The sequence below is a fragment of the Corvus kubaryi genome, unplaced genomic scaffold, assembly GCF_017639235.1.
Source record: "Corvus kubaryi isolate FWS band 111438036 unplaced genomic scaffold, C.kubaryi_AGA036_p1.0 split1-37296, whole genome shotgun sequence".
NCBI lineage: Eukaryota > Metazoa > Chordata > Aves > Passeriformes > Corvidae > Corvus > Corvus kubaryi.
The window spans coordinates 19,606,463-19,631,733 of NW_024582075.1; positions in this window are offsets into that span (position 1 = coordinate 19,606,463).

Consider the following 25,271-nt stretch of genomic DNA (forward strand, 5'->3'; position numbering starts at 1 on the left):
TGTGTCCCGCTCACACATACTGCCTCTGAGATCCAGAAGAGAATTGGGCCAGCTGTGTTGCTGCTACCACTCTCAAGAGACCTATTAAAATTAATTGCTAATTTTCTGAGTCATTAAGGCATGAATCATTGTTGGATAACGTCCTACTATCAACCAAGAGTGCTATCCAGCAAGCCTTGCCGACCTGGGACAGACTAGCTCAGGTTCATATTCCCAGACTCTCAGGACACTGGAAAGCCCTTCAGTTAGGTGCAATTTTTCTCTATGTCTGTTTTGCAAAACTTTTATAATCCCTAAACATCAGGAAATTCAAATGTTTATTATCAACAGTCAAAGTTATACTTTAATTACTTTTAAATAGAGTTTACTTTTCTTTATTCATTCATACTTTCCATTATTTTCAAATGTACTTCAAAAAACAATAGAAGGAATTATGCAAATATCCTACAGTTGGCCGTACTGTTTTACTCTTTTACATGTGTGACATGTTTTAAAGCCTTAGTCTGATCTTGGATCTGTACACCTAGATCTTAGATTGAACCCCATTAACAGGTCAGGCTATAGGACCATGGACTGGGACCTGGGACAGTTTCCATTTTCAAAGGGGGTCATGTATCACCTTGCAGCTTTTTACATGAAATGGATTTAAGATTAATATCAATCCCTTTCAGAAATTAACCTCACTTTGCTGACACACCTCTGTTGGAGAACACAGTATATTTGGAAGCCCTCCATGGCTGGTTTTTTCTTTTAAGATCATTAACCCTGTCATGCTACAGCAACCTAAACATTGTATCCCATATTCTTAAGGTGGCATTTTGAGAGTTTCCCCTTTTTTTGTGGCTACACATCTTGAACTTTGACATCTTCATGTGGAACAGAACAATGATTGAAGGACCAGTAATTTCTTAACTGCTTTAGGCAGAGGTCAGGCAGGGCAATAAGCTGAGAGTCAAGGTAACAATGCAGCTGATGGTCCCATTGTGAGCGCTTTGTGTGTCAGTGAACTTGATTCATACTTAGTGTGAATAGAGGAACTCAGCTATTTCAGGAATGCCAGCAATTTTGTCGTAAAGAAACTTTGATCTTGCTCCAGTTTCCCAGGCTCATTCATTAGCTGAGAATGTGGAGGCTAAGATAGGCTCTCTCTTCTGGGAGACTGACTGCCTGATACTTAAATAAATCACCTGCTTTTTCTCCCTGTCCTCCTTGCAATAAAACAGTCCCTCACAGGTCCTCTTGGCATAGGATGAAACTTTTGACTCCGAGGAAATCTCTCTGATGCATGGACTGAGAGGAATGCCTTTGATTTTTGAAACTGAAGGTCAGATTTTATAAACATACCACCCCAAAGCTGATCAGTCCCCATCTATCCCTCCCCAGTAACATGAGATATGCTAGTGACCTTTTGAGACTTCTGAAATTGTGGTAGTTGAACAAATTTCTAGCTTTCAAAAAAATAAAAGCACTTGTCTTTGTCCAGCCAGCTCTGTGTGTTTTAAAGTGTGGAGCTCTCTGTTCTTTCTTCCTGGACAGGCTCTCTCTCAACAACCAGGGCTATTGAAGTAGTCTCTGAATCTCCCTGAGCACCACGAGCACCAGCTGGGCTAAACTTTGATGTGCTGTTTGCTCTCTCACCCTCTCTGCAGCGACAGAGGCATAGCAGAGGAATGTCTTTCTGGGCAGGGTTTGGAGCAAGAGGCTTTTTTTCTCTGTTCTAATTTGGGATAAAAATTAATATTCTAAGCTATCTTTAGTTTTCCCCAATGTTATAATAATACTTTTCAAACAAAGACACTTTTCTCCAAGGATCTATGTTTGTTTCTTTCAAAAATAATTGAAGCTCATTTTCCACCTCTTTTTCTCTCCTGTCCCTGCTGTGAAGCAGGAAGTCACCTTTTAAAAAAATGTTAAGTGAAGTAGAGAGAAGCTAATTGATTCTTCCAAAGGTCAGAGGGTGTCAGAGCGGAAGGAGAGAACGAAGCAGAGCATCCCAGCTTTCCTGTGCTAGCCTTCAGAAAATGTGCTCTGCCTCAGGTTTCCTCTATGGCACCACTTATTTTTTCTATTTTCTCTCAGTTCATTTTATCTCAGATCCCAGTTTTTCAGTCTTCCAAAATTTCTGGCTTTGCAAGCAGCACATTCATATTCTCAAACAAACAACACCCAGAACTCACCAGCACAGTTGTTAAGGCAGCTAATCTTACATGTACTTACCTTAGGAAAAGAAATCACAAGCACACATGTTCAAACAGTTTTTGTGCCAGCTTTCCCCACATTTAATCTTACTAAAATGTTTCCACTATACAAAAGGATTCAGAAACATGTTTAAGAACATTTTCCAAACTTTTTTTAAGATTACACTTGAAGCATTGAAGTTGCCAAGTGATGAGATTTTGAAAGCAATGAAGGCAAGATTCTAGAGCTCCTCACAGCCCACTCTCCTAATTTTCCCTCATTTCAGCAAAGATTTGGAGATGGAAGCTCTGTGTGAAACGCGGTTGCTGAGTTTGCCAGTCGTTTTAGGAGGGCCAGGGCTGACTGGATGCAGAACATGTGTTGGGGTCCTCACAAAGCCAGTCTGTTAGGATGTGGTAAAGGCTGGCTCTGTGATTGTCCATCTACATACAATATGGGTCAGTACTAATGGGAGAGAAAGCCATCTCTTCTGCTTACCTCCTTGGTTAAAATCACCCCTGTACATGCCAGAGGCATTATCTTTTGCACCCACGTTTATAGCCCTGCAGTGAAAACCATGATATGTTTTACTTTCTTTCAAGTCCAAAATCTTATAGTATCAGCAGAAATCGTACTTTGTGGTCCTAAAAGCAGTCTCTCCCAGTGCTTTGTGTGTGCAATGAGAGGTGCTGCAGGGAGGAACAAGATTCTCTTTTTATCTGCACTCTGCTTTTGAAATGACTTAGCATATAGCTTTCTTGGACAATGAATGTGTTTTCCTCTTTTAGGTAGGGAGATCTGCTACAGTCTTGCTCTGATGCACAATAAATCAAATCATTCAAGTATGCTATAATAAAAATACTTGCTTTGAAGTACAACCTTAAATGTCTAATTTCCTAGTGGTAACAACGATGCCTTATCGTAGGTTTTTTTTTTCCTTCAGCCTGTTTTCTCTGTCCGGTTGTTTTGTTAACATGTGTGGCTGTCTAACAACTGCATTTTTGATTCCAGATGTTTTGGCAAGAGAAAGCATTAAACGGTCATATACATCCCAGAAACCTTATACCACCCAAGTAGTTGTTATGTCAACTGACTAGTGTAAGCCTACCAAGATAATTGCCCCGCCTTTCTTCCCCTACTGCTAACCCTTTAGTCATCAATACAAAATGACAGAAATTCTTTTCCACAGCTACTCTTACAGAAACATCCAGGGTGGGGAATAAAAAGCCTCATGCAAATAAGATCCATGTGGTTTTGATGGAGGGAAAAAAAGGTATTTTAATTAAATAATGAGCTCAGGCTCTTTCATGGTAAACAAAATGAAGAGCTCAATGATTAAAGGTATATTTGGACACAGAGACACGCATACATGCACACATATGCATGCAAAAGCACTTCTTTTGTAGGCTGTTTATGACCAGTTTTGAACAAAGGTTTTTTTCCTGCAGGGCAACAGAAGTAGCAAGAGGAGGCCATCACTAATTTTATGTGTAGGTTTATGGCAGCGATTTATTTTTTGAAGAGGATAACCCTATGTTTTACCACTTACCACTTACTGCACAATACCATTACCACTTGGTATGGGCTTTTCCAAGGTGTTCCTTCACTGCTTGTTGTCATGAGTTAATAGAGCAATAAATTGAGAGATCCTCGATTGCACCCTAACAGGGATTAAACCCTGAAATGTGCCATTAAAAATAGAAGAAGGAAAGGTGCATAAGGAGTCAGAGAAGTAAAAAATTACAGATTATTTTAAACAATTTTCTATGTCTCATCTCTCACAGGAAATAAGGATGTGTAAATTACTGGCCTATTTCCGTGCTTCTGCCTACATTTTTTCCCACTCTGAAAACCTTATCATACGTTGCAGTAGTTTTCCTTTCTTTTTAGTAGAGTTGTGGTCCCATCATAGCCCCAGTGCTTTGGATTAAATTGGGCAAACCATAGCCAGATTTTCTGCTCTGTGTTTTTCAGAGAATCTATCAGTTTTACTCTGGATGGTAGCCACAAGGGAGTGATCAAAGACATTAACTCCTGAAAGGAGTTGAACATAATGGCCTGTCAGTTCTGCCCTTCCCTGTAAGGACTGGCAAAAGCAGTTCTTTCTCTCGCCTAGTTGAGTTACAGCAAACTCTTGGCAGATCAAAGGCCAGATTTTCAGATTCACTGAATGGCAGGGAGAACATGGCTTCTTTGCCTTTAATTACTGACAGTGTAGGACTTCATGGGGAAAGACATGACCAGAGATAGATTGAAACAGTCAGAACAGTAGAGTAGGAGAGAGATGGATAATGAAAGCTGAGACTGGGCAGAGACCTTGGAAGTGAAGAGTCTAACCTGAAATCTTATCTAGAAGATGCCTATTCAAAGAGTAATGACTAAGTGAAAGTCACAGGCAAAGAAAATTATTTTAGCCATTGCATTTCTAATGGAGTAAGAAACGAGCAAGACTGACATTATCTCCAGAAGAGGTAAATGCATTACAAGAGGGGAGAAGCAACAGAAATTACAGCTAAACACTTGACCAGAGAGATGGACGGAGAGAGACAGGTATGTCAAGAGAGGATCAGTGCTGGTGTAGAACAGACTAGCCTGGAGTTTGCCAGCCCAGTACTTGCACATGGGCCAGCACAGTGTCACAGGCCACAGCAGCTCCGCTAGGCAAGGCTGCTCTCAGCTTTATATGTCCCAGGACAGAACTAGCAGGAGCTGAGTTGACAGAGAAGGAATCAAGATCAAGAGCATGAAAATGTGGGAAAGAGGAAGCTCAGAGACTCTTCCTGCTCTCAACAGGAGTTCTTGCCCTCTGTCTGTCTGAATCTGGGGACTTCCTTAGCCCAAATGCCATGTCCCCATAAATTTCATACTGCTCAACTATGGCATGGAGATGATAGAGCTTTCCAAGATTTTCCAAAATCATCTAAGAAAGCAACTAATTAAACAATGCTGAAAAAAAGAGGCATGTAAAGCAGGTTAAGTGATATTATTTAAACTACCAAGAAAACTACAGACACTGTTTTCAAGTCCTTTTCTTTACAAAGATGATGACCAAAGATGGCCTTCATAAAAACAGATAGCATTCAGACAATCTCTGAGCAACACACTGAAGGAAATTTATCCAGTTGCAATGGTGACTGACTTCCAAATAGCCAAACTGTTTATTGTTAGACAATCCTTTTGGCTCAACTCAAATAATATCTGAAGTCAAATTAAGCATTGTGAATTACAGCTGCACATGTAAGGCACCAAAAGGTACCAGTCTTGGTAAATTACACAACATCTGGAATTCAACCTCACTCATGCAATTTTAAGCCTAATTCTGTATCTACAGATATGTGAATATGAATACAAATCTCTCTGGTCAAGGAGATCTGTGACCCTGAATATGAATGATGAGTAAACTGGCATTGTTAGTGCTATATCTGTAAGACTGACAGATACAATCTTGTCTACAGCTAGAAAAATGTTTTCTCTGCCTGACGGAAAAAATGTACAGGGGTCTATTTTTAAGATCAGTTTTTCCTCAGAGTCTTTTTGACCATTTAGTGAACTTTTAGCATAGTAAGGAGTGCTGAAATAAATGTCTGCAGCTTTAAGCTTTGCAGACCCTAGAACATAGCTCTAGGGCTAACATTTCAAGGTCCTCCTTTTGTTCCCCAGTGCCAAATTCATCAATCCACTTTCTTCAGAGTGTTTTTTAAAAATCTCCTTCAGTTTCATTCCTTTTTTTTATCTGGAAGAGTCTCTGTAGTTTCAACTCTGTAGCTGAAACTTTAGCCAGGGAGACTGACATGAGCAGAATGGGTATCTGAAGTTCATTAAAAGCAAGTCATGTGGATAAGAACCTACAAAGAAAGCTATTAATGCCTGAGAAACCAACAAGGCTTCAGGATCTGGCCAACTTGTACAGCTTTTGCATTAAATCATAGAATACTGAGCCTACTGAATGAAGGCTAGTTCTAGGGAGACAAATGATGGCAAAGGATGTACTCCTGTTTCAGTTTGTACAGATGCCATCCCATTTGTCTCAAACTGATAGGGACTGCTCTAGAGTGATCCCAAACAAAAAGGGAAGACTGGTACTTTAAGTAAAATAATACTATAATTTTTCTTGAGGAAACCATTGTGGTACTGCAGGATAAATAATATGTTTTCTTCATGTCAATAATTACAGAAGTAAAGTAGCTAATGTTTTCTAACCAGTCAAACTTAGCTGCTACGGTACTGCAGGTCACACATCCGCGATTCTCAAAAGCAAAAAGGATGATACTTCAATTAGGTTGAAATCTCAAACCCCAAACTAGGTCTTGTTCATTTTTACACTGCTCCTGAATATTAAAATACTAGAAGTTCCAAGCTAGAAGAGTACATTCTCTCTCTCTTTACAGATATGCATATGCATATATGCATACAAATATGTTCAGATCCATTTATAATTTATATCCATTTATATCTTCATTTATTGAAGAAGTCCACTCATGATATTCAGCTTCAAAATGTCAGAAAAAATGACATGTCAAAAGTTGATCGGAAGGCTCAACACAGATATTAGTGCAAGTTTTAACCAGTTGTCTGTTCAATTTATCAATAACTATAGTAAGTGATAATGACACAGTCCATGTGGAATATATTCCATTTTATTTACCACACTAAAAAATCCAAGCTTGGACTTCCCCATACATCCATCATCAAATCATCTGCACAACTGAAAATGACAAGCAAACTGAGATTTCAACTGGCAAGACACCTGGGCAGAAACCCAGACCCCAGGCTGTGTCCTCTCTTATTCTGAAACAAAATAAAATGCCCATTGGAACAAAGGGAGCCCCAAACTTTCCCCTCAAAGGAAGCAAACTCTGCACCAAAACACTGCAAACAGTCAATCTAATGCCTGTGGAAGCCAAGAACATTGAGAAAGAATCTGAGCCCCTGGCTGCTGGAAGCTGTAAGAATAAATCAGAGTATAGTTTTCCCTGTATGTGCCTTTTGCAGACACTGAGTATATACTGACCACTGTCAGCAGAGAAGAGATGCTGGATAAGACAGGCCTTTGTTCAAGCCCAATATATCAACATTTACACTCCTGTGCCAAGCAAAAATGTAACTACTGTAAGGCAAAAAACCCAGCAAAACAAAAATCATTTATTTACTTCCACAAAGGCACCTGCCATTCTCTTTTTCAATATTTGCCTCCAAATCTGCCTGAAACTATTCTGAAGAAAATTTTGTGATGGCATCATTTGTTGTTGGGTCTTCCTTCACTGTAACAGTCAGTCAAGAACAAGACAGTTGTCTTGAGCTTTGCTCTGTGGTTAGACATGTTTTCCTCTCTGCCTGCCATTGCAATGACAGTAACTGCCACATCCTCTTCTCTTTTTTGATGGCTTCCTGTGTCCTCCCTCACTCTTCTACCTGCCTCACTAAAATTATTTACTGACGCAGTGAAATTGAAATTTGACCCTGTGAATAAAAGCTTAGGTGCTGAAACACAGAGATGGAAAGATGGCTCATGTATGTACATACATGTGTACAATACATGTACTCTCCCTTTTCTACATCCATTCTCTGTTTCAGGTAAATATTGGTATTTAGTGTGGATAGATCACAGTGAGCCCAGACCTGAAAGTTGGCAGGTGTCTACCTCTTTCTCAGGATCCTAAATTAAGAGTCACTAGGGATTTAGATACATAAATGCTAGTTTGAATATGGTAATGCAGAAAACAAGACATTCAACTCATGTGCAGAAGTATTTGTCTTCATTGGGATGTACTGAAGATATCTTTATTTCATGACTCTTGACCAGGAGATAGCCATCACTTTAGGTCTCAACTCTCCCTGTGCTGGAAGTAGAACTTCTCTAACTTTTGCTCTGAGTGTAGCATTTATTTCGTTTTATATAAAATGAAATTGTTGTCTTCTTCACCCTGATTTTTAAAACTGAATTTGCTTCACAAGAGCATAAAAAAACTCTGATTGCCATCAAGCAATTTTAAACAATGTGTTTTCAACTCTGTCTCCAACCTGTTGCCTGTAAGTCAAAACATATGAAGTGTCACTATTAGTTTTCCAGTCTTCTCCCAGCTTGCTATAACCAACATCATTAACTTGTTTGTCTAATTAGCTGGCTACATCTATTGCCAAAACCAGACTGCTATCAGCTGTGTCCTCTTACATGTTCTGCTTATTTTACCAAACCTTATTTCAGCAAAATATAAGCAGCTAAGAGTTTGCCAGTTATTCCAGAGATGTCAGGTTATTTCTAGGGTGATTACTGTGGTGTCCATGTCACTAGCAAGTGCTAATCCAGGCATGTGAGCCCTGACATTTATACCTAGAGATAAAGGATGGCTTTATCTATTTAGATTACTAAGTTATACTGGGAGCTGTTTTGACACACTCACGGGACTTAAATGCAGTTACCTTTCAGGAAGAGAGCATCAGCAGAAGACTCTTAATTTTAAAATGGGTTATTAACATCAGTATGAGATATAAGCAGTAACTGCAGATCCTAATTCCTATGGTAATCAGGAAATAAGAAAGAAAAAGACTGAAACAGCTAGAAATCCCCTCATACCTGCCTCCCCTCCATCTCTTAGCCTGCCAATAAAATAGTTAAAGAGATTGCAGAATTTCCCATGACTCTGACCAGAACTGTGGGATCCTCTGCTCTGGAAATACGTACAGTATGTATTTCCTATTAAATAGTAGCTTGATTTTCTTATGCTTCTAGCATCATCCAGTGTATTCTAAGTTCTTAATGTCTAAATAACACAGCCTGATTTCCTTTCCTACTCCTTTATATTTTTCTGTAGTGGTTCCTGACCTGCTCTTTCAACAGCTCTAAAATCTAACACTAATCTGCCTTCTATAATAAGACAAAGTGAAGCTGGAAATCTCTCCTGGATTTGCAGGACATGAACTGAATAGATTAAAGAGCTAACAATAGCCAACAGTATTTTTAAAAGTCAGTCAAGGAAGGCTTTTACCAATATATTAATCACTACAGTATCAAACCAAAAATTAAAAAAACCCACACACAAATGGAAAAGAAACACCCAGAGGGTGGTGATGGAAGCTTCCTGTAGAAAAAAAAAGTTTAGGACAAGTGCCAGCTAATGTCAGAAAAGCCATGGAAGACTCAGTCTAAATCCAGTAGAGTAACTTTATAAAGCACTGTGGAAAGATTTAGCTGCATGACTCCTGCTACAATCAAAGGAAGCTAAAAGGCCATAGAGCTTGCAAAGTATCTTAGAAGACAGTATCTCTAATGTTCTTTTCTCTCCTCCATCCAACATCATTAAACTTCCTGTATTAAGTGTTCTTCCTATCACAGTTTAAATAACAGTCTCTGGTTGAGTTGCCAGCATGTAAATCATAGTTTGTGTTTGGTTTGGTTTGGTTAGGTTTTTTTCTGGAGCTTTCAAATGGTAGTGGGGATAACACACAGCAAATAGCAGGGTGGGTTCATCTCTGCTTCAGGTCCACTGATCTGAGAAGCCACAGAACCAGGGCAGCTAGGATTCAAGCACAGGCCATCTTAACTGACCAGTGTGTTTTATTCTGGGCACAGCCGGTCTCTTCCTCAATTTTTTGGCAAGCTTTAGAATAACTCATGAATTTTCCATGCTACTGGTTTGATGCTCAGAGAGCTTCTCTCTTGGGAACTGTGGATTGGTGAATAATGCAGGCAGCACAAGCACAAAGGTGAGGCCAGCATCCTGTTGCGTGTCAATAGCAGCCCACCTGACATGATTTTTTCACCCTTTATGCCAACTTAAAGATTCATAGTTCTGCTCGAATGGATGCATTTTTACTGGAGTGGAGGGAGATTCATTTCTACCTAACCAGCTGATTTCTTATAGTTTTTACAGTCCCTGTAATAAGAATGAAACACAGTCTTTGAAGACTAAAATGTAGTTATGTACTCTGAATGCACTTCACTGGAAAACACTTTGTGTGACGAATCAGTGCAGCTGGATGGATGGCTTCCTCTCCATTCGAGGACAAATAGAAACAGGAGGATAATGCAATGCCTTCTCCAGCCAGAACATGCCTCGTACAGAAGCCTCATTGTATTCAGGTGCATTTATAACTGTGGGCCATGACACAAAGTCACAAAAGAGGTACAAGCTGCTCTCTACAATGGCCTGATGCCTCAGCCATACAGACAGAGAGCTATTGGCTGAGCAGTACTTGGAGCAGTCTACAATAGAATTATTCTCAGCCTTGGAGTGAGTGATGTGCCTACTAATGATCTCACTGGCTGGTCTAAGCCAGGGGCAGTCTGTGTGTCATAAAACTCAAAATGGCTCAGAAGCTCAAGGGACATGCTGTCTGATCAAGAGAGCTGGAAGGGGTTTGGGGGTCCTTCAGGGATGAATCACAGACAACAGATAACATTTCCCATTGCAGTGCAGGGCTAGGCTGGGTGAGCATCTAAGACCTGAGGCTCACTTCCCAAGTCATCTAGGCTCAGACACCTCTGGCCCAGCAAAAGGAAGGGCACCACCACAGCTCACAAGCAGTCATGGCCACCCCAGCACAGTGCTCCTTCCACCAGGCTAAACACCACTTCCTCACTCTCCTAGCTCTTGAGCAAATGACACTGTGCTCCATTTGATGAAGAGCTTGGCTACGTGAGAGCATTCACACAGTCCATTGCTGTCATATAGCATAAGCTCCTGCTGAAAGATTTCCAGCACAATTTATGAGTGTATGTATCCACAAGAAAAACTGAAAGGAAATTAAAAAATGTTCCTATGGCACGCAGTGAGAAACTTCAACTCCTCAGAGATCCAAATCAGAGAGCAGAAGCTGGTTATTTTGTCTCACATCCTACAGAGATCTCAAATCTCCCACTCGATAGATTAATAAATTCTGCTACATTAAACTTGGTTTCATTAACTGGAGATTAATTTCTGCTGGCTTGCCCTCTGACAAGCTACAGTAATGCCAACCAAAATATTCTTGTCACACCTTGATGGTAGGGAAGCTCAAAGAGCAGACAGCCTGAGAGGAAAGGGATCTCATGAGGAGAGAAGGTTTGCATGAGTGGTCGCTGGTCTTAGATTGAGTTCTGGACCTTCCAACATGTCACTAATTGTATCTGACAAGACACCTCCATTGCAGAAGCCACTTGGCTGAACTACCTAAGTGGGTGATGATTCTGGCTTACATGGACACCAAGACACCACCAGAAATCCAGGAGCTCAGTGAGACCACTTCTGTCACAACTGCAGGGAGAATCTCTGAACAGAAAGAGCCAAAAACATACAGGCAGATTTGGCTACAGTAGATAGGAACATATTTAATTCTGCGGAAAAGCATCCCAGAAAAAGGTCTACCCCCATATCCTCTGATCCTCACTCCGTCTCATGCCAGCCCAATATGCTTTAATCTGGGCTGAAAAGTTTCATAGAAGAATTTCAACAGCCAGCCTCCTTCTGTCACTATCATACATGAGAATGGATAGAAAAAAGCTCTGCCTTTCTGATCGTGTTGTAGGCTGTTATCCCTCAGGATGACTTCAAGTCATTTACACAAACGGTCTTCACACTGCTCCTCATAATGGAAGGCCTGTTGGTCTAAATGAAACTACCTGGCATTTTGTCCTGGAAATCAAAATAATGTTGGATGTTACACACTGAAACCTTACTGAAAAAAGGATGTTTCAAATACTCAATACTCACGTAATGCAGACATGTGTTGCTTTAATATAAAGCAGGAGTGCCTGTATACATATTGTTGTAATCTCAAAATGGCATCTTATTATCAAAATGGGATCAAGACTTGAAACATTAAAAATACAGCTGGAAATAGCAGTTTTGAGAAAAATAAATTCTTCTATCACAGCTACCCCACCCCCAAATAAAACCTAAGTAAAACTCCAAATGACAACAAAACATTGAGTTTGCAGTGCTGTCTTTCACTGTAACACTCATACCTGAGTATCTAAAGGTAAAACTATCACTTTATATGCAAAACAGGAAAAGAAGGGGGTTCGGAGTTTCTTGTTGTTTTGGGGTTTTTTTCTTGGTTTGACTTTTTGGTTTTGTTTTAGTTCGTATGGGGGTTTTTTGGTGAGGTTTTGGTTGGTTTTTTGTCTGTTTTGTTTTGGTTTTTTCTTTAATGTACTCTAGAAACATGCTCCAGGGCTTAAATAATGAGACAAATTTTGAATTGTCTTTGTTCTTCTGCTAGAATCCAAAAGGGAAAATTTTGGTCTTTGAGATTGTAGGAAATTGTCTTGGTTTGAAAGACAGGTGTCTGCTAAGGAAGGCAGGAGCCTCCCTTGGAATGCCAGATATGACCCCCTTTCCCTCCGAGTTATTATAATTTTGAAATTAGGCAAAGATGTGGGAAATAGGAATAACAGTTCTTTACTATTATATATCTCTGTGTGTATAACAAGGCAAACAAACAGCAATAACTGCGGCAGTAACAGCAGACAGAAGCACAAACCCAGCCCCAGCCCTCTCGGCTGTCGGGCCCTTTCCCCTCGGGTGCAGTTCCGCTCGCAGCCGGCAGGGGCGCTGGCGGCTCCCGGTGAGCAGGGCAGGTGCGATGGTTCCCCCGCGGCTGCAGGGGGCGCTCCGGAGCGAGCTCGGGGAGCACGCGGCACCGGCGGCCTGGGATCCCGGGAAGGGATGGGACAAAGGCTTCACAAACCCCTGGGCAGCCGATCCCGGTGTCCGGCCGGACCCTCGGGAACAGCAGGCTGGAACAGCAGGGACGAGCACAAATCCCGGGTGGCAGACGAGATGCATCCAAACTGTGGAGCTGCAGTGGGAACGCCCACAGGTCTGGGCAGGCAGGGCGAGCAGGGCTACAATGCAGCGAAGCCTCGAAACAGCGGCGGGGCAGGGTGGCCACGGCCCGGCTCCGAGCGGGGCAGGGAAAGCGGGCTTGGGATCCCGGGGTTTCTCTGGCAGAAGGAAAAAGCAGCCGAAGAAAGCAGCCTCCCTCTCCGTCCAAATGCCGGGACCGACTGACTGCACACCCAGGTGAAACAAAAGAGTAGCCAGATGCACCCCACCCCAATGGCTAGCTCTTTTGTTTTTCTTAAGTGCCCAGCAATTTGTCCCCCTAGCAACACGTATGGGGAAAATTCCTTTAACAGAAAGAAAAAGCCAGGAGAGCTCCTAAAACCCCAACAGAAGTGTTGCTTTACATTCTTGTGTGAAACGTATAATTCAATTATAAAAATGCTCTGGGCTTCACAACAATTCAAAGGTGAGAAATGAGACAGAAGTTGCATTCCACTGAAATCCAGAAATACGACAGACTTTCCTAGGAAATCCAATTCACACAGCTGTGGCTTTATAAGAATTAGACACACCTAGTAGATCAAACCCAGATGCCAAGAAAATATTCCCAGGACTGAAATGATAAACATGCTGACATCACAGTAATTGATTTATTTTTAAAATGCAAAGGCCTGTGCAGAAAGATTATGCTCTGATAAAAGCCCCATCATTTGAAATGTGTAACTATTTTCTATAGAATCCCAGAGCAGCTGGAAAAACATGATCTACTAAAGATAAAATTGTTTCTACAAACACATTTAAAAGAACTACAGGGAATGAGTTATAAGACATGTGAATTTAGAAAAGGATGTAATGAGTTACAGTAGTAGACGAATGTTGTTCCATCCCAATCAAAGACAGTGTCCCCAGGTTACAAGGTAGATTTGTGTGGTATTTTTCACTGAGTTTATTTTCTTCACAATAGCTCACGCGTGGCTGTGTTTGGATTTGCATTGAAAGCAATGTTGATAACACAGGGATACTTTGGTTATTGCTGAACAACACTTGGACCTTTTCTGCTCTTCGTCCCAACCCAGCAATAAGGAGGCTGTGGATGCTCAAGCAGTGGCAAGGGGACATAGCTGGGACAGCTGACCCCAACTGGTCACAGGAATATTTCATACTGTATGGCACATTTCTCAGCATACAAAGCTGGACAAAGGGGAAGGAAAAAGGGGATGCTTGAAGTGATGGCATTTGTCTTTCCCAGTAACTGCTGCCTGTGATAGGGGCCTGCTCTCCTGGAGACGGCTGAACACCTACCTGCCCACAGGAAGTACTGAAGGAATTCCTTGTTTTGCTTAGCTTGTGTGCATGGCTTTTGTTTTCCCTATTACACTGTCTTTATCTCAACCCACAAGTTTTTTCACTTTTACCCTTCCAGTTCTCTCCCCCATCCCACCAGTGGGGAGTGAGCAAATGGCTGTGTGGGGATCAGCTAACAGCTGGGGTTAAACAAAAAAATTGAAACACATTCTGGATCTGAATTACCTTGAATAACTCTCTTTTAGAGACTCTCTCATATTCAGAACCAGGTCTGACTTCAGATTTCACATATCACTTATGACTAAATAAAATACAGTAAATAATCGTCCACAGAGGGAGAAATTTAGATCCACTGAGAGACAGAAATATTTTCTAATCATGGTCAGCTGTATGGTCTATAAAGGTGAGGAAGCCAATGTGCCAGGAGGAAGTTTATACAAAAATTAATAAGATGTAAATCGTTCTGGGGAAAAAACTTACTTAATGGAAACTTCCCATTCATGTCCTTCCACCTGCTAAGAACTAGATTCATACCAAGGCACTGGCACATGGAAGAGAACAAACTTAGATAAATCTTGGAACATGTTTTTGGAGAGGATGCTGAAATCCTTTAGCTGTTTTTATGAAATTAGGACACTTTTCAGTCCCAAAGTGACAAACTATTCAAATTTCAAACAGCATAATTATTCATCACAGGCTTTTGTGTAAATTTTAGGCACATCAAATCAATCAAAATGAAAAACAAAGCCCAACTGTAAGTGTACTCTACTTTTTAATGATTGAATTATGGGTGATAAAAATACCTGCACCATAATATCTGGAATAAATAAATAAGGGATAATGGCTACAGTATATTATAATAATACATGCTGAAAGATCAGTTAAAAGTCACTGTATTTATAGGGAGTATAAATATTTTATGTGAAGAAACAGGAAGAGAGTGGCTCGAGGTCATTGATGAGCCTTCCTATTGCATTAGTACAAAAGTGGCAATAGAGAAGATACGACATTTTAGCTAAACAAGTGCTTTATATGCACACAGTTGAATAAACTGTTTTGTAAAGGGTACTTCAATTGGATAATGCTCTGGTAATCAAGAAGGGCAATAACTCCTTTACAATATACAGAGCTCTATTATCTACTATGCAAGTGCTTCTTCCCTCCCCCTTTTTCCCAGAGGGTAAGGGGTGTGGAGTAGATTCTGTCACTGTTCATTCTGAAGAAGAGGCTCTTAATTTAGAGAGATTATTAGGCATTAATTCATAGCAAAGCATTACAACGACTGACAGACAACAGAAGGGAAACTAACTCAGAAGCCATTTCCCGAACAATACCTGACCTTACCATTGTTGGTCAAATAGCAGTCTTGCAATGAAAACCAAAGTTGTTTTACCACGGAAATTAACACAAAGAGAAGAAAGCTTGTCACCAGGATTACAAAATAAAGTGAACTGATTTGATAATATATTTATAAATTACCACAATTTATCTACACAAACAAAACTCATTCCAAACAACATTTGTCAAAATATTTAATCCCCAGTGGTCTCAACTTATACCTTCGAAGTAAAAAGGCAATTTGATATCTTCCTCTAATACTCACAAACAGAGCCTCAGACTCCCTGAGATATACTGTGTTGGGGCCCTGGCCCATTTCGAAAACAACAGAAACTTGCCCTCCTCACCTCACATCCCCAAACAGCCAGTCTGGACCTGTTCTCATACCCTCACAATTACTGACTTAAATAACCAAATGGATGTAATTCGGAAGTCTGTCAATATCCTAATGTTTCATATACATCATGACTCCAAGTTAGTAAAATAGCCCACCCAATCCCATTCTCTCAGTCCACAGCCAGCTGCAAGTGGTTTGGAAACCACTGCTGAACCATAGAACAGTTTGGGTTGGAAGGGATCTTAAAAGGTCATCTAGTCCCAAGACCCCTGCCATGGCCAGGGACATCTTCAACTAGATCAGGCTGATGGTTGAGCTTACAGTTCCATACAGACTGAACTACAGTGTTTCCAGGAATAGAGCATCTACCACCTCTCTGGGCAACCTGTTCCAGTGTTTCACCAGTCTCGTAATAAAATATTTCTTCCTTGTATTTAGTCTGAATCTACCCTATTTTAATTTAAAACTATTACCTCTTGCCCTGTTGCAACAAGCCCTACTAAAAAGTCTGTCCCCATCTTTTTTATGAGCCCCCTTTACATACTGAAAGGCCTCAATAAGGTCTCTCTGGAGCCTTCTCCAGACTGAACAACCCCAACTCTCTCAGCCTTTCTTTATAGGACAGGTGCTCCAGCCGTTTCATCATCCCTCCTCTGGACCCGGTCTCTCAGATCTATGTTTTTCCTGTGCTGAGGACTCCAGAGCTGGAAGCAATACTCCAGTCATTAATGAGCTGTGGGTCTAATTGCCACTGGAGACCAAAATTACAAATGGGTTCAAAAAGTAATCAGACATATTTATGCAAAAAATCAGTCAGAAGCTAGCATACACCTACCATTTGGTGACCCTCTCAGGAAGACCCTAAACAGATTGCGTAAGTTTGGACAAATGCAAAAAGGGCAGCATTCCTCAGTGCCTGGTCAATGCCTTATTTTTTTTCTAAGCATTGGATGTTTCCTACTTCCAGGGGTGGGACAGTTCGCCAAACATATTTTTTGGCTTTAGCTGGTACAGCTTTGCAGGTAAGTAAGGAAGAGGTGAGGACCAGTAAAACCAAGGATTCAAGCCTACATTTCTAGCAACAGAAAGGTAGGGCAGAGCAGATGGCAGGTAAACAGTGTTGGAGCTTCAGGAAATACCAGGATTCACTTTTCTCACTGTTATTCTGCCTTCCCTTATTCATCTGTTTTTCTAGATACTTAAAGAGGAACAACATTTAAAATTTCTGAGCTTCATCCCCCAAGTGTTTTTTTTTATTTCACTTACAAAAACAACTTTTTTGCCAACTTGTTCATATTCGCCAACTTGTTCATACTCTCTCTCCAATCTAGGTATATTAGGAGCAGAACCACTGCTGTCACTGAGCTAGAGGCACAAGCTGATCATAATAACAGGTTTCAAAAGTTGTTGTGACATTTTACAGCCTCAGTACTGAGCCTAATAGTGTGTTTCTATTGATACAGTCATTAACTGAAGAGAATCATTTGCATACAGATATCGCAGACAAAATAAATAAGAAAAAATGCAAATTTATTTTATCATTAAGCCCAAGGCCTTTAAAATACTTGAACAATGCAAGTCAGAGCTACTGAGAAAACTAAATTTATTTTTCAGAGAAATGTTCTTTATACTTTCTTCAGCAGTAAGGGTCTAGGACCTCCCACAGTGATGATCAGAAGTCATCAGTTCTATTTTGCAGTGGCTCTTCAGCTTTGACATTTGATTTGTTTCATTCTAAGTGAAAAAAAAGCTTCCTGAGCATGATCCAACAATGGGATTGCCTAATGACTGTCGTTTGACTAAAGGGATACCTTTTAATTTCACCTCCTCTACAAATGAACAGTGAGACAGCCCTAGATCTCAAAAATCCTCTTATCAATATCGCAGCAGTTCTGAGAAACAGGGTGTTTCAGCAGAGCAGTGCATTTCCAATAAATGTGTGTGTTCTGAAAGTGCCCAAGACAGCTCTCCTAAGTATTATTTCTTACATAAACCAAGTGGAGAGCCTGCGCCCACCATCAGATTAATTTGCTTTGTCAATCATTCATTCCAAATAGCTCTAATGAACCTTATGAGAATGAGCCCCCCCTTCCCTCTTCCTGCCCACAGGCTTTGTTGTCATGCAAAATTAATTTTTTTTCATTTTGGATGTGCTTAAGAAATACTTAAGTGCTATAAATAAACAGGTAAAATGACGCAAACAAAAGCTGAGCCTCCCGAGTCCGAACAAGTCAAGAAGATGACATAGTTTGTACACGCTTAAAATTATGGAGCAGTGATTGCAACCTGAAGTGAACATGCTATGCCAGTACAAACAAAATGGGTACATCCACATTTCTGACATGCTTCCTTCACAAAGTTCTATACCCTGCCACCATGGAAATTTACTTGACATGTGGTTTGGTTGCTTGGTCAAATGGTTGAAAATTAACACCATAAAGAGGCTTAGATGGGTGTGGGTTCAAGATCTTCTCTAGGTGGAGCTATCCTTTGTAGTTCTCTTTAAATTACACCTTTGTGTATGTCTAATTGTGTAACATCAAGGACACTTGGTGCACAGAGCACGACTCAGATGGTCACTGTGAACAGACACAACATTAACTCCCTGCAAGCCTGCCTCTGCGTCCTTTCGGAGCGGTTCTCACTCAGCCCGGTCAGCTCTGGACGCAGCAGGCTGCGGGGGCCAGCCTCTGGAATCAGGGAAAACCAGAGGTCTGGCTCGTGGGTCCTTCCACAGGACTGTGGCAATAGAGGCAGGTGGTAGAAGAAGGAGGCAGACTCCAATCTGGGTGAAATCCGGGAAGTTTATTGTGCCCTCGAGCACAAGATCTCACCTCCCAGGGGAACCCAGCTCAGAGTGAGCGTGGAAGGCTCGCGCAGCAGATTTTTTGGGGGGGGTGGCGACACGGGCGGGATCACAAGGGTATCCAGTCACGGAAGGGGAGGGTGCGGTCTATGGGATGAAGGGCGCACAAAGGGACCAATCAGGGGACAGGAAGGGAGGGACCCTTTCCCCATGGCGAATTACTCGACGCTCCGGCCAGAGCTTTCTAGAAGCCTGGGAGGAGTGCCAACGCGATTGGCAGGGGCCCGAGAGGAGACAAGGAGGGAGAGTAAGGCAATTAACATGAAACTGGGAGGTTACAAACTGGGTTATCACAATAATACAAATCCAAAGGGGACACCCGGACCAAACCAAACGGAAACACACTCCCACACAAGCCTCATTTCAAAACTCTTCAAGAATTGTAGCACTGACTTCAGTGTGTGTGCATCACTACAGCAAAGTTGAACTTTGTCATCTTTCCACTTTCCTCAAAACCAAAGGTCTGCTTGAAAACCCACATTGTTAGTCTATGCACTGGAGAAAGGGATTCTCAGGGAAAACAGCAATCAACCTCCTGTGAAAGTTTTCCATTATTTTCTGATACCTTAGCAATGAAATACTATTATAGGTGCCTCATGCTTTTATTGGCATGTCAGTTATGCAGTTCACTGCTGTCTCAAGGAAATACTAAATACTGTGATACCTAGTGACAAGACACTGCAGTAGGTGATTCCCTATTTAATTCTTTGTCACCTTCTGCAGAAAGGACGACTTGTGGTTCAACTTACAGTCCTTTTCTCTAGCATCCTTATTGCTTGCTCTTTAACTAACTGGGTTCTGTAACCTAAAACTGCTTCTGACACAAAGTGAATGAGAAAGCTTACTACATTAGCAGGAACAAGGGAGGGAGTTCACAAGATGAACTCATGTGACAGCATGAGCCCCTGGAATTGCAAAAAGCTGGTGCAAAGAAAATACTACTCTGGTTTCTAAAGCTGTTTTTACTATTTTGTGTGACTTTTACAGATAGTTGAAAGTGAATTAGAGACATCACTTTGATATGATTCACATCCGGGTAGAATTTTTGATGATACACATTGTCTTATGTCTTATTGTTATTTTCTTAGGATATGTATTACCAAATGCACAATCACAGTTTTGAAAGTGCTGGATCAGCAGGTGGCTTTTTCAACACAAAGGTAATACATTTATTTAAAGGATGAATGTTTAATTTTTGAAACTGTATTGTTATAAAACCCCTGTGCAAGCTCAAATCTATGTTTCTATTGAATAAAGTAATCAGAGAGAATTTTTAATCAAAACAGGAATAAAAAAAGGCAAGGCCTGGGTCTGCCTTTGAAGAAAGAAGAGATAAGAAAGATGTGTCCTAGAAAGCTCCTTAGGGCAGGTCGTGGAGACAGCTCCCAAGATGAAGCTGAAGGTCAGCTCTAAGAGGAGGAATTCAGGAGGCCAGTGGTGTTCAGTCACTTCCCTGCCTTGCCAGCTGAGACATCCAGTGTCATCAAGAAAATCAAATAAATAGAAATTCTGCTTTTGAAACACTATTTTATTCTAAGCTGGTTTGCAATTGTATCCTAACACTTTGGCCAGTCAAGGGAACATTGTTTTCTTTTATGTCAGGTCTTGACAAACTTGTGAACTCTAGGAATCTTATGACCACAGACTATATTACTTTCTAAAAGCCCGTGAATGCCTATGAAATTCTCTGTGCCAGCAAAGAGCAGTGAGAGTCTCACCAGTAAGGACAAGGTCAGCCCAAAGACTGGCATTATCAAGTGTTAAGCTTCAGAGAGAATGGACATGAGTACATCTTGTCCACGGAGAGAACACTCTTCACAGTGGGTAATGCCAAATCATCAAAGTCCGTTAACTACGGAAACTGGCACTTTGGCATAGCATTTGCTCAGTTCTGGCTGACAAGGTGCAGTCTGGAGGTCTGCCAGGAGAACAGGAAAGGTGGCTATTGTTCCAGTACAGGATGCTATTATACATAATTTGAGGACATGCAAGTACATTGTGCTTGTGCATACAGGGTGGCCATGTGATTCTTGAGTGGCCTCTTTCTTTTGACACTCCGAATTAATACTTGTAAGAAGTTCTGATGAGAAAAAGTCAGAACACACCTACAGGGCTATATTTAGACACAATCTTTTCTTTGACACTGGAATCGTATTTGGCCTATTTGAAAAAGAATTAGAATAGGGTATAAACGTTTCTAAGGTGACTAACCATAAGGATCATATTGGGAAATCAGTTATAGGTATTAATAGGGCATCTGAAATGTCACAAATACCTGTTCTTTGATTAGAATATTTGTTTTATCTTTGAAAGATAAAACCAAAACCTTTTCACTTTCACATATATATTCCTTTGGTTATGATTTTGCTAACATATAGTGCTTTTCTTACCAGTAAAGTAGCACCACAGGGCCCAAAAAAATAGGAGAAACATATATGAGAAGTGTGAGCCAGAGCTTGTGATAAATAGTATTACCATCCAGGCCATGAAGCTAGATATTAAATCCTGCACATCCTCCTGACCTGACAGGATTACTCTCTCCAGGGGCTGAAAAATGTTTCTACTGTAACACGCATATATCAAACCAGGAGTCCTGTGGAAAGGAAACATATATGGACAGATTCTTGGTCGATGTTTCAGAGATGTTTATTTCTCCAGCCGCATGGCCAGGGCTCTGCCGAGGAACTCTCACAGTCTGGGCCGAGGGTCCTTGCCCACACAGGGGAACACAAACCAACCAATGGGGAATGAGGCTGAGCAGGGGCAGGGAAACCCCGTGCCTCCCTCCCAGGGCTCCTCTCCCAGGGCTACATGGCGGGGGGAGGAGACCCCAACATGTTTCAACCTCAATTTCACTGAATAATCAGCTGCTATGTGGGAGAGAGTGACACCAAAGTGACAGGTACATTGTATAACCACAATCTGACTTAGATTCACTCTTAGTTGGTGATTTTTAATTGTCTGAGGCTCACATTCTAATTTCAGGCAAGCCCAGCCATCCTGCTGACATCCCTTCATATTGCTAAAGTTTTGAAAATCTGACTGAAACTTAAACCTGAAGTTTGTTTGTCCAAATGAGAGATACCAAGAGGGTTTGTTCAATGAAAAAAAAAAACCTACAAAATTAATCAGTTGAGAAAATAGCATTTAGGGATAAAGATAGTAGTCTTTTTAGTCCAAAGAATATTTGGACACCATAGGCCAATTGTATGTAAATTAATCCCTTTATCCAATCTTAAGCCTTTAAAATGCCTATTGCTCGTCTCAGCTGTGGTCCTAGTATAAGCAACAACTATCAGAGTCAGTAGGAAGGTTTCATGAATCTGGTGAAGGCCAGAACAGCCCATTCTATGCAGCACAGTTGTCATTGCTGTTGGAGAAGACAGCACTCACAGGGGAGCAAAGAAAAGGATGTAGTGTTACTTCCTGTCAGGGTCCCTTTCCCCCTGCCATGTGGTCCTGGGAGAGGGGCCCTGAGGGGGAGGCACAGGGTTTCCCTGCCCCTGGTCAACCTCGTTCCCCATTGATTGTTTTGTGTTCCCCTGCATACGCAAGGACCCTCGGGTCCTGTGATTGAGCAGGCCCTCGGCAGATCCCAGCCATGAGGCTGGAGAAATAAACATCTCTGAAACATCTATCAAGAATCTGTCCAGATATATTTCTTTTCCATGAGCCTCGTTTCCCTGCTGTAACAAATGGTGGAGAATTGAGAGCAGAACGATCCCCGATCCCTAAGGACAGCAACTGATTTGTGAGTAAACGCTGGATTTCTCTTCTTGTTTTCGTTTTGCTGTTCCATCTCTAAACTATGGAGGAACTGTTGAAAGACTCTTGGCTCTCAGAGCCGCATATGGACATTTATCTTAAACTTGAAAAGATTCTTGAACAATGATTTGTAAATTTTAGCTTAATTCAAGCTCAAAAGGAACTGAAACTTTTCCTTTCATGGTTATTTAAGAACTTTTTCTACGTTTCTTGGGATTTAATTCCTACCAAAGACTTTTGGAAGACTGTTCGGACATAGTTAATTTCTGAGTCAAAATATATGCCAGTGGAAGAATATTTTCGTGAATATTATTTAATTACCGAGACTGTTGAGCAATGTTAGCTGTGTCTTGGTGGAGGGAAGCGTGCCTCAGAGTCCGTGAGACCCAGGCCACGTGGACCGAGCGCTCTCCAAGCAGCAGCGAGGCAGTTCCCATGTGTGGGCAGAGCGACGTGAGCTGCAGTGTCGGCAGCAGAGCGAGGCACAGCGGGAGCCCGCCTGGCCCCGAGCAGTGCATGGTGGAGCAAGCCCCGTGAGAGGACCGGCATGTGGGCGGCGGCTGGCAGCAGAGTGGAGCCGCACCTAGCTGAAATGCGTGCTGGAGCAGGGCGCAGGGGGGTCGTCGCTCAGGGGCCAGGCCGAGACGTGGGCATGGCCTCAGGCAGCGGCAGCTCAGCTGAGAGCAGAGGTGGAGGCACATGGGGAGCTGAGTGGTGCAGCCCGGCCCAGCCCGGCCTGCGTGGCCCCGAATGTGACCCCGGGAAGAGCGCACAGGCACGAGCACCCCTGGCAGTTCCAACACAGAAGTGAGTGAAAGCGAAAGAGAAAGCAAAAACGCAGTGAGACAGAAAACAGCAGCCACTCGGAAAAAGGAAAAGATCATCATAGCCAAGGTTTTAGGAATAGTAAAATGATATAGTGTTAAAATTATGATTTTATAACAAGATGTGACAACCAAGAAGACATATTCGTTCATAGAACTGCTATTAAAAAGGATAAGCCTGAAAAATGCATCCCAAGCTTAGGAGATGGAGAAGTAGTAGAGTTCAAAATTGTGCAAGGTAGAAAAGGGTTACAAGCAGCAGAGGTCACTGGGCCTGATGGTGTTCCTGTGAAAGGCAGTATATATGCTAAAAATCATAGTCATGTTAGACAATATCTCCATTATAGACAGTCCCTACAGTCTCCCTTTCCTAATCCCACCTTTCCCTTTTACCCTATATCGTATAACCCCCAGTATATTCCCAATCTGTTTTTTCACCCATGGTTTCCCTCACAAAAGTATGCCTATGCCAATTGTTTCCCCAAAAATCCCTTTCCAATGCTGAGTGGGGGATGAAGAGGGGAAGGGAAGAAATTAACTATTGTTTAGAGTTCCAACAGGTACAAATGGAAGAAACCCTCTCCTGTCTCAGTTTCCCCACAAAGCATGCCTGGAGAGTCCTGTCTCCCTTCTGTCAGCCTTAAGATGTTCCAGAGAATCTGTTTGGACATTTAAAGACTCAGGAGGGTGGCTTGTTTTGTTTTGAAACTGTTCTTGTTATGTTTATCCAGTTGTTTTCAATGTTAAGTCTTAAATCTCTTTTTGTTAAAAATAAATGGGTGAATTGTTGGGGTTTCTCCCCCCTGCCATGTGGTCCTGGGAGAGGGCCCCTGGAGGGGAGACACGGGGTTTGCCTGCCCCTGGTCAGCCTCGTTCCCCATTGGTTGTTTTGTGTTCCCCTGCATACGCAAGGACCCTCGGGTCCCGTGATTGAGCAGGTCCTCGGCAGATCCCAGCCGTGAGGCTGGAGAAATAAACATCTCTGAAGCATCTATTAAGAATCGGTCCAGATATATTTCTTTTCCGTGGGCCTCTTCGATTGATACGCGTGTTGCAGTTTCCCTGCTGTAACAACTTCCCAACACAGGAGTGAAAAGAATGTCATTGTCACTCACATGTGTTTGAAGTTTTATTTCTCATTTTGCTAAAAATACAACTCAAAGCTCTTTGAGACACATATTTGTTGCTTCAAGAAGCTTTTCTCACTGAAAAACCTTAATCAGATTGTTTCCTTTGTAGCATTAGTAACCCAAATTCAACAGTTGGTCTTGTCTCAGCCAGTTTGGTCTTCTGTTCTCCACATCTCCATCAAGAGCTTTGTCTTTGCTATCACTGCTTATGCATCTTACCCTATCCTAGACAGTGTTACTGAGCACATGCAATCTTTTTTCATGGGAGAAATGCCACTGTTGGACAGAAGTCAGCATAAATGACTATTCATAAATCCATAGAAGTCAGCATTAAATTGACTGGCAAAGGTCTCTGTAAATTAAGCACTAGACTTCTTTACTTGGATTTGGTAGTGGTCAGGCCTGTGATGGTAACATCTGTAGCCACACAGACAAGCTGTGGAACCCAGGCTTGAGAACAGCCCTGCATGCACCAGAAGTCTTAATAAATGCCACAGTTTGAAATTGTTTACATGGTTTTGCAGGACTTGAAGGACTCAAGAACAAGTGCGTTTATCTCTGTGTGATTTCCTGGAGGGCAGGCAGAGAACATTTCTTTGTTTGGAGGGAGGGAGGGACTGAAAGCCAAATGATTCTTTCACAGCTGCTTTGCTGAACCTCTGGGAATCCCTTCAAGGGCAAAACCAGACAACATCACAACTAATGCCATTGGATCATCCAAGGATGTAGGAAGTGACATTACCTTTCATTGAACTATGCTCA